The 10,415-nt window shown below is 41.0% G+C and overlaps 1 long non-coding RNA gene across 1 annotated transcript; it reads right to left on the bottom strand.

Moving 5' to 3' along the window:
• Nucleotides 1-6,765: 6,765 nt before the first annotated feature.
• Nucleotides 6,766-9,512, bottom strand: LOC135290002 (uncharacterized). The gene is made up of 3 exons (XR_010352763.1): nt 9,378-9,512; nt 8,045-8,099; nt 6,766-7,081 (listed from the first exon to the last, which is right to left on the bottom strand). It is a non-coding gene; the product is annotated as an uncharacterized LOC135290002 (long non-coding RNA).
• Nucleotides 9,513-10,415: the final 903 nt, after the last annotated feature.

The following is a 10,415-nucleotide window of genomic DNA, read 5'->3' as shown; positions in this document are numbered from 1 at the left end:
TCAAGTCACTAAATTCAAGTGTGTAATTGTGTCAGTAGTGTTTGATTTGAAGACTTCATTATTAAGAAGTGATTGCTCAGTAACAGTAGACATTGGTATAATGAATCTTTCTGCTTTCTGAAGTCTACCTCCTACAAATCTTCTGTATATTACTTGTTTTCCTAAATTATCCTTTAGGGGTAAAGCCAACAAAATCAAACCAGACCAAAACCAAGCTCCTCCTTCAAGCAGGAAGAAAGTATTTCTAGTTCAAAATACCCACCTTTCTGTACAGTGGTGCTATGCAATGTCTATGCATCTGTGTGCATTGAAGTGTGCAGTGCATACTCAAGAATTGCGACAAGTAAGGTATATACCAAAACATCATAAAGAACTGACCTACTGCATACTCCCAAAGTGATAATCTGGGTGAATTTTCTTTCTGGAAAGACCCCTAGACTTAGAAAGGTGAATATCTTTCACTGTTTAAAAAGCACAAACCGACATCCTGAGGAATTGATACTTGCCTTGTGTTGATTACCAGACAGAAGAAGTAATTGTTCTATGAGGGCTATAAAAAACTACACATTCAAGAAATTCTCTACTTCTGGAAGCCCATTTACCATGTTTGCATATACAAATAAGCACATTGCTTACCAAACATTTGCAAGTCTCAGAAATTTAATTAACAAATCTTCACTCAAAATTATAACCCGTTCATGTCAATGAGTACATTGGCCATGTCCTTCATGAGTCTCTGCCTTTCATGTTGAAAATGTAGTTAATGATGTCCTGAAAATATGGTGCCTAAACTCTGCATAGGGAAGCACAACTGAGGCCTCAACATTATTTAGCTCATAAGAGGGGCTCAATGCTGGGAGAAGCCTTTATCATATTTGACTGCATATGGAAAATGCTTGAAGCCCAGTGAGGACTGTGTGTGACACGATTCCCAGAAATTAAATACCCCAGAGAGAAAGTTATATAGTTAATCATCAACTTTTGTGTTACCACTCAGCAAGATTTTTATTTTTTCATGCTGAGAGACTGAAGGGAGAGAAAACAGATCTTGAAAAGACTATATCCAGCCATGCTTGCTTTATTTGGCTTTGAATTTGCCTGCACTTCAATAATTATAGAACATCTGGTTTCTCTGTTAATCAGAGAAAGCCTGTTTTATTCCCTTGACTTTTTAATAAGAAAAATTAATTTATTGCAGTCTGCCATACGAGAATCCACTGCAACAGTAACAGTTTGAAGGAACTGAACATGACATCATGCTGTTTGTGATACGCCTGTGTATGCGTGTGTGTGGGATGCTCACAATAGTTATTATTTCCCATAGGATTGAAAACACATGCAGGAACTCCACTGCCAGGGACAGCCAGGACTGCATTATCTGCTTATCACTATGATGGCCAGCTCAACACAGCCAGGGGCTTACACGTAGGGAGAGGGATTAACCCAGGTGATAAATAATTTATCTCTTTAGTGATGTTCCAAAGAACCTAAAGATCAGAGATGATCAAGACTTTGCTCCCTGAGATGTCTGCAACTGATTCTCCATTCCTATCCAAACATTCATCCTCAGGTTTGATTTCCACCCCACGGTATATATGGCCATTGTTACAGCAGAGGGACAAGTTTCAAGTCCCACAGAGACTTTAAGCCTGTTCAACTGGCCAGCAACTGTTCACCTCCTGTTATGCAGAGAGGCTGGAAGCTTCCCTGTGCTCCCTTCGTCCTCCTCAGAGATATTTTCATCATCACCACTTTGCTTATGTCCACATTTAGGAAGAAGGAGAAGAAAATATAGCTGCTTCCTGTGACATCCAGCTGGAGCAATGGCAAGTGATGGCAGACAGCAAAAAATAGAGCAAAGTCAGGACCTTTTACTTCATACTAGCAGCTCTAGTGTCAGACTGAGGACCTCCTGCTTCACCAGACCACAGACCATCACTGCAGTGAGGAAAGCAAACTGTGATGCAAGAGCTCTTTGTTCATTGGGCAATTGATCTGCAGATAAGGATCTGGCACTTGGTTTTTACAGAGTTTTATTAAATACATATAAAGGTGCAGCAGCAGAAGACATTAAACATTTGTGATTTAATCAAAAAGGTGGGAACTGATTTTCATCAAAAAACCTTCTCACTTGTTGCTTTCTCAGAGAATCTAAGAAAATTGTAATAACAGATGAGGTAGCTAGTTTAAAATAGAGCCTAAACATTTCCAAAATGCCTGTATTTTATTATCAATAAAACCTATAGGAAAATACTTTAAAGTGAGCTGTTTTTATGTTATGCCACACATATAAAAGCAGTACTGCCTCAGACTCTCAGAATATCATTAATTATGAATTCATTTAGGATGCAATGCACTCCTCACCCTCTGGCAGGACCCAGTGCACACCGTGCTGCCAAGTGCCATCAGGGCCATGGGGACTGGGAGCTCATCTTCAGCAGCCATTGCACCAAGGGCACTCTGGCAGCAGGCGCCAGGGCTGTGCTTGCCCACTATCCTGTGGGCTAAAGGAGCTGGATGCTTAGGATGGACAAGTGGAATCATCAGACCATGCTGGCACAGTCTGCAAAAGGCTGTGAGGTACAATAAGCTTCCTCCTGGCTCCTATTGCAATGGCCATCATTGCAATGGTCTTGGCTCTTCCCCACTCTCCATATTCAATTTCAACTTTTTGGATTGTTATATTTTAAATTTCTGATTTCACAGACTTAATGGCCTTTCCCAAGCAATTTATCTTTCATATACATGCATGGACACGCACAAGAACGTATGGTTCCTGCCTTGCTTCTTCTGTCCCACATGAGGACAACTCCGGTGTTCTAAGGCATTGCCAACTCAGAGCCCGGACCATGGTGCCTGCAAATGACTGAGGGAATTTCCTCTGACAGGACACCCGAGTTCCCCCAGCTAAAGTGACTCTCTCTGAAGCACACTGGCTTTCCAAATGCATGCTGGCTGAAAGAGCCACTGACACAAACAGAGGCGACACTGTCACCGTGTGCCAAGTGTGCTGGCAAGGCTGGGGCCGAGCTGGGCCGCGTGAATGGCAGCACTTCTCCTCAAATCCTGGCAGTCGGGAGGGCTCCCTTCACCCCCACCCACAGCCACCCCAGGGCCCAGCCATCCGGGAGGAGCTGGTGCTGCTGGAGAGCACGCATGGCGCAGGGAATACTCTGCCAGCCAGCGGGAATGTGCTCCCTCGGCCAAGGCTGCGCTGGTCTCCAGGATCCCCTCGGAGGAGCCACGCAGGGTTGTTCCTGCCCCACTGTACGCTGGGCAGCCTGCAGCTGACTGGGTGAAGGGTCTCAGCAGACCTGAGGAAATTCCTCCTGCAATCAGTGCTAACAAGAGGCCTCTGTCCAGCCATGTAGAGAACTGCCACTGAGCATGCAATGCTACTATTAAGGAATTAGCATGATGGGAAAATTTTTTTGGCGCCAAGCTTCAGCAATGTCTGGAACAGCAAGACAGGCATTCACTTCTACACCTTCTTCTGATGTTCACAAGCAATCTCTGCCACTACCTATTTTTCTATACAAGAGCTGGTCAAGGGAGGCAGGGAATCAGTGCAGATAATATAGGCAAAATTAAGTATATTTGCTAATGCTCTTTAAACTGCAGCTCTTAAAATTGTCCTCAAGGTAAAAACTTAATTTTACTGGATTGAGGATGCAGTAAAATTTTAAATGGGCACATGCTCTTGAGGGAATTGTAATAGAAGAAGTCACATGGACTTACATCAGTTGAGACTCATTCCAAATTTTACTCTTCTGTGTTTTTCCAAATGATAAAATCAGATGAAATCTTGAATGCTGTTAAGAATGACTGTGACACCAGACATAAAAGGACACTGTTGATCTTGCAATCTTGTCAAAACTCTGGCCAAGTTGTTAGATTTTAGTAAAAAAATTAGTTGTGAGTTATTCACAATAGTAAGTCAGAGGCTGAATCTATTTTTAAATGGTCTTATTAAAAATTTCACTCTGTTTCTAAATCAAAGAGAAGACCTAATCTATTTCCAGACATTTCTCTGATTAGCTTCTCAGAAACATCATCTAACTGTATTAACACAGCTGTCAGAAGGGGCTTCCTTAATAAAATGTAGCCTTTATCAAAGGGGAAGAAAAGAAAATTTTATTAGTTTGTTGACCAGGGCATTTCTACAGATGGCATCTGGTTTGCTGGTTTATGTCCTTGCTCAGATCTGACTCTTGTCATTGTACCATTTGTATAGTTTAATTTTGTTAATATGAGCATCTGAACTGATTATGGAGAGATACCAAATAGGAAGCATATATGAAAGACCTTATTAAACAGCATTCCTGCATTATCTAAAACAGATGTAGTATTGTAAAACAAAAAAGCATTTATTAAGCCTCCAAAGCTGTCTTTGTCCATCTGCATAAATTGGCAGGTTGCATGAAGACCTTTTTGTTATTTATAAATAGAATCCTGCCTGAAATACAACCACACATCCAAACAATCTCTAATTTAGGAAGGGTTAAAGTCCTTGGTCTTGATATTCATCTTGCAGCTAAAGCCTGTCATTATTATCTGAGGTTTTACTGCTTGCTTCCTCTGTTTCTTCTTGTTATTTGTTTTTTACAAGTCCACCTCCAGTTAACCCTCACTCTTTTATTCATGTCATTGGCATCTTGTATGTGTTACACTAGATAAATGCAGACATCCTCATCAGACTGGGAAATGCGCATGCTTAAAAGCTCCCAAGGCAATTCTGTCAGCCTTTACCTCCTCAGCGTAAGATTTGCCCTGCATTGTCTTTCTCTTCCAAATACAATATAATCTTATCTCTTATAAATACTATTCTCTTATCAATACTGTTTATTATGTATTGTTGGCTCCAGCAATTACTTTGTAAATCCAGAGCCGGAAAGTGTCAAATGGCCCTATCCTGTCTCCTGCTTGGGTGTGCAATACCCCCAGAATACCACAAACTTCTCCCTGAAACTACCATTTGCAAGACAAAGACCCTCTAGGTGAATTCTGCACCTGAATACTTTCGGATTGTGCGGTGTTCTAGCTGCAGAGATCTGTTACCTCCACGAAGTCCAAAAGCAGCAGTCCTACACAGGAGCCTACACAGAAGCATACAAAACCCACATCAAAGCTCACAGGGTGCAGCAATTCTGCAGGCATTTATACAATTGTGCTGCGCAGAGTGGGGCTGGATGGCTGCCCTTGGGTACCCACATCAACCAGCTTCAGCCTTCACCCACTGCACCAGCTCTGCTCTCCAGGCCACCCTGTTCAAGAAAGCCATGCCTTTTTCATGCAGATGTCACTAAACAAGAATTTAAGAGCCCAGTGTAGGGCCAAAAAGGTGTGGGTTTACAGGTTCTAAAAGAGGTGTAACAGTTCAGTCAAAATTTCCTATAGTTCCAGCTGAAATAGAATTTCTTTTAATCCCCTCTTGCTGAGTGACCTGTGAAAACTGAGCCCTTAAACTGAGTTAGAGCATCATGTTCAGTGACTGTGATGAAACCCTTTCCCCCTCAGTAAATTCAGGGGGTCTTCTCCCTATTCCATCATCATACACAGAGACCTCAGTTTTCCACACTTGCAGTAGGATGAGGCCATGCACAATCCAGTCTGCTTGTTGAGAAGTAAAGATTCGTGACCCTGTGGTAACTTATTTTATGTTGAAATGTGGAAGAAGTTTTCTTTATAAAGAATTTTCAGTTTATAAAATACTGTGTGAGGTAGCTATCAGTCCAATTTTAGCATCTGAAATGTGACAGTGTTCTACACATGGACATGCATGTGTAGAAGAAAAAATATTTTAAAATAAAATTGTAATGCCTCCTATTTTCAGTTCAGTAGCATGGACATTTCTGGCTCCCTTAAGCTAAATAGCATTGAAAGGAAGGCAAATAACAATGTTCTCTTTCTAACCCAATTTCAGGGCATTAATGTTACTTGGAGATTTAGTCTCTGTTCATTTCTGAATTACTTAGTTGTAAATCAGAGGCTCCACCGTTTTTTCTGTATTTATCAGTAGAGTAAAGGAGATAGGTAGGTCTCTGTGTGCCCTGGGGCCCAGGGATGAGCACTGAATGGCAAAGGAAGGGCTTGGATAACAAAATGCCATCGTTATCAGAACCCGTGATCATATTTAGATCCTCAGCTAAAGCACTTGATATTCACCTTAGTCAGAGACCAGAGCATTATATTGATTATTTTGATGTTTAAATAATTTTTACCTTTCTCCTGTAGGAAAAAAAAAAAAAAAAAAAAAAAAAAAAAAAAAAAAAAAAAAAAAAGCTGCAGTGAGGTTTCCTCAACAAATAGCATCTAACAGATGCCAGTGGGTAGGCAGCATTACTTACTGTGCTGGCCAGAGATGCTGGCCTCTGCTTAACATAAAAGAGCACCAGCAATCCGTACTCTGAGGAATCACTGCTTTTAATCACTAAATTTATTAAACTGTAAAAGCTGCTGATACACATCAACTGTTCCTGCTGGTGGGAAAGGGATTGGCTCTGGCACTTCTTCTCGAGATTAATATAATTCATGAGCTTCTTACAGAAACTGGTGCCAACTGCACGGAAGATTTATGCAGTGTCAGTTAAAAATGAGGTTGTTATCACTGCCATGTTTATGAAATATTCTCAGCTTTACAGTGAATATATTCTCTAAGCAATGTGAGGAAATGTCTGAGAACCTCACATTTGGGTGTTACCCCTCCTTCCAAAAACCATGTCCAAATCAATCCATACAGACTTTTTAACAGTATATTTCTCTGATTGAGCAAGTAGGATGAGAAAGTGTTTAGTTCCACAAATACAGGTTGATCATGCTTTCTGGAGGGCTTTTTCTAATTATTGTCTGGCTTAAAAGGTTTTTTTGTGATGTATGCATGCATGAAGAAAAATTTGGGACAGATATGCTCTTTAAAAAAACCCCTAATTTTAATGCTGTGTAGTTACCAAATAGATTTTATTGTACCTCAAAATACAGTACCATAGTCTTTTCATGACTGAGGCTTTCAATGACAACTCCATGGACAGGTCTCCAGGTCCCTCTTCATCCTCTTTGTCCTCAGATCTGCTGGTACTCTCTTCTACAAAAAGTGATCAGTCCCCATTACTTTTCTCTCCATCTTTTCATTTCTGCTCTCTGTCTGTCATTACAGCAGCCTTTTTTGGGGTGTCTGTACTACACTTGGACTTTTTGTCAGGCCACCCTGCACATTTCCTTGCATAAACTGAAGTAGTCATATTGCCAAACCTCCTCCTAATCTCAGTTCCCAACATTGTCTTGCATATATATCTCCCCCCTCCTTCTGTTCCACCCTTATTTTCATCTTTTTCCTGATCTTTCTAGGAGATGCTTTTCTGGCATGAATATGGTTAAATCATAATCCCCTACACAGTCACCAGTGGATAGAGCTGTAAGAGGTGGCAAGATATCTTCCTCCTCTAATGCAAATAAATATTTACCTATCATCTTCTTTCCAGTGTCTCAACACACCCTTAGAAAGCCGCCTCTAATATCTTTATATCTCCTCTAACATCTACCATGTTAAAACTTAGAAGTTTTCTCATTCCACCATACTCCTTCCTGCCTACAATGACAGCTGATCTCCTCCTGTCTCTCACTTGGTTGCCACATGATTCAGTGAATATCACACTTCCACCTACCATATTGGAAGGGTTTACTGTGAGGATCCTCTCTTCCTACACAGTCTTATCTTGGTTTTGAACTAAGAAAATCCTATTCTGGTCCTAGCAAGCGTGTGTTCCAGAGACACTGTTATTTTGTTATCTTTTCTCTGGTGTCCTGCAAATGTATTTTTATCTAAAAATACAAGACATAAAATCAAACATCCTATGAGGCTTCTCTGTAATGACCAGAGTCCTATTTTCCAGCCTTACATATGGATCTCCTGAGTCTGTTTCTTTCAGTTTCCATTTCTTCCTATGTTGTGCTAGTAATCATGCTACTACTCTATTGTATCACCCTGCTGCATGGCATGTACTGACAAATTCAAAACTACAGGAACACACAAGATGGTTCTTCATACCTTTGTTGGGAGGATGAGAAAATATACACTATTCTTCTTGTTCTGCAGACTGTCCCTGTGAAAAGAGTGAAGTTTTCCAAGGTTACCCCAAGGCTACAGTTAAGCTTGCAGCCTGTAAATCTGATTTATAAACTTATTGACTATCTCAATTCTCATTACTTTTGGTGCAAAACAAAATAAACCCCCACTGAACACAATTTCCTCCTCCCCTCAGCATTATTCATAAATGAGGTTGCCTGAAGAGAAGTGTTAAATCACTGCCTGTTATGGATTCCCTCCTAGATTGTTAGTACTTCCAAACTCCAGTGCTTCTCCTTGAATCTTGCCTTTCTTCTATCAACATTTAAACAACTGACAGTTCTAATTATTGTACTCATAGACAAGGACTTAATTAACCTAATCAGCCTGCCATGGAGCTGACAGGTATGCTTTTCTGTCAGAGTTAGGTCAAAACATGTAATCTGCAATGAATAGGAGCTCTTTTTCAGCTGCTCTGGCAGTGGTTCAGTGCATCCGTGTCTCTCCTCAGGCCACAAAATTGTGTGACCTTGCAGCTCACAAAGAAGAGTGATGATTATAAAGTGTATGTCAAAAAGCTAGTCTTCTCTGACCCAGTTTCCAGACACAACATGATGGATAAGTGCCAGGGAGGCAGCAGCCTGTGTTATCAGACAGAAACAGGGCCAAAGCAGACGGGAGCATTGCTTCAGTACTGCCCAGAAACAGCCACTGTCAGCATGGAGCAGTGCAGAGAGCTGTGTTTTTCAGGTCAGGATTAGGACACACAAGCTGAGATGACATAGAGACACCACTCTAAGACTCTTGTGTATCTGTGCCTGTACTGATTCAGCACCCTGATCATTTTCAGGCCATCACTAAGGGAAACAAAGACAGGAGTCCTGCTGGCTATGGCTGCTGTTTATCATCAGGAATAGGCCACTGCCACATATCTTGCTGCTCTACTAGCAAAGGCCAGAGAGGGAGATAATGGCTGGAGAAAATTGTGACAGTTTGCATCTGTTTCTCTCCCCGGCCCTCTATGAATCTGGAGCTGCTGCATGCCAGAGTGGGAAGTCCAGGTTCTTATTAATTTGTTGGTTTACTCTGGACTAAAAATAATACTATGTACTTCACATCCTGACAAATGATCTAAAATTAACTCAGCTACACAGCTACCTAGAAATCAAAATATATTTTAAAAGCACACTTATTTATATAAGTCCTTTAATGTTGGCTATTTTTTGCACAAGAGCTGCAGCAGCTGCAGTGCTCTTGTCAGACCATTTAGGACTCCCTTTTTCTCCATTTCCTCCCATCCTCCTAACATACTCACTTCCTTTGAGAGTTTCCTATCCTAGGAAATATCCTCTTGATGAAAAATGAACCAACAGAGAGAAAGGTGTTTCCCCATTAGCAGCTTCCTGTCTCCCATCAGGGAAGTCAGCTGCCTGCAGCAGTGACAAATCTGTAACAGAAAAGAATCAAGGAGGAATTGGAAACTAAGCTTCCAGCTGAGCCACAGACTGAAAAAACATTATAAAGAGCTGGTGTTTGTCACTGTATTTATGTGAAATCTATCTGTCCTTGGACCCTTCTAAGGGAGAAAGAACTTAAACTTGCATAGAAATTACTCAGTATTGTGATTGCATCCTTAACCACCATGTCTCAGATAACCTACTGCAAGAGCCAGCCCCACAGTTCTTAGCCCTGGACTTCAGTCTGTGCAGTCGAATAACAAGCACTGTTTCCAGCCACTGGGCTTCCCTCTTGCAGTGTTGCACAACCAGGAGCAAAGGCAGACTGACACACCAGTCCTGCTCAGATGATAATGCTTGTTTCAATTCATCATTTAATTTATTCAAACCTAGATTTACTTCCCTCAGCCCTGTTTCTATTGGAATTTATAATTGCCTAGACAATATCAGAGTGTGTCACACTGTAAACTAAATATTTTTGCCAAGGGAAAAGATACACATCCTTAAAAGGCCAGTCAGATTAGGTATGATTAGGTGCCTGGGATTAGTTGCATGGCACTGTAGCCCTCATAGTTGAAGACTATAATGTGCAGAAAAGCAAAGAGCTAGAAACAAAAGTCCAAGTTCATTAGGAAAATGAACAAAGTCAAAACACTGGTGTTTATAATAAAGAATATGAAATCTTATGCAATCTTAATCTGGTCCCTCAGAAATGGCAAATACACCCTGAACAAAGAAAAATTATGCAGGGCACCAAAATTCTTAGAAGGGCTTGAAAACTTTCATACAGAACCCTAAGAGTATAGTCATGATCTGCAGGACAACAAAGTGCCAGGTCCCTATGACTCATCAGAGCATTGACCTGTTATGCAACTGAAAATATAGCAAGTAAGACA

Source organism: Passer domesticus, chromosome Z (genome assembly GCF_036417665.1).
Source record: "Passer domesticus isolate bPasDom1 chromosome Z, bPasDom1.hap1, whole genome shotgun sequence".
Lineage (NCBI taxonomy): Eukaryota > Metazoa > Chordata > Aves > Passeriformes > Passeridae > Passer > Passer domesticus.
The sequence above is the reverse complement of the archived record's forward strand: the minus strand, read 5'-3'. Positions and strand labels throughout refer to the sequence as shown.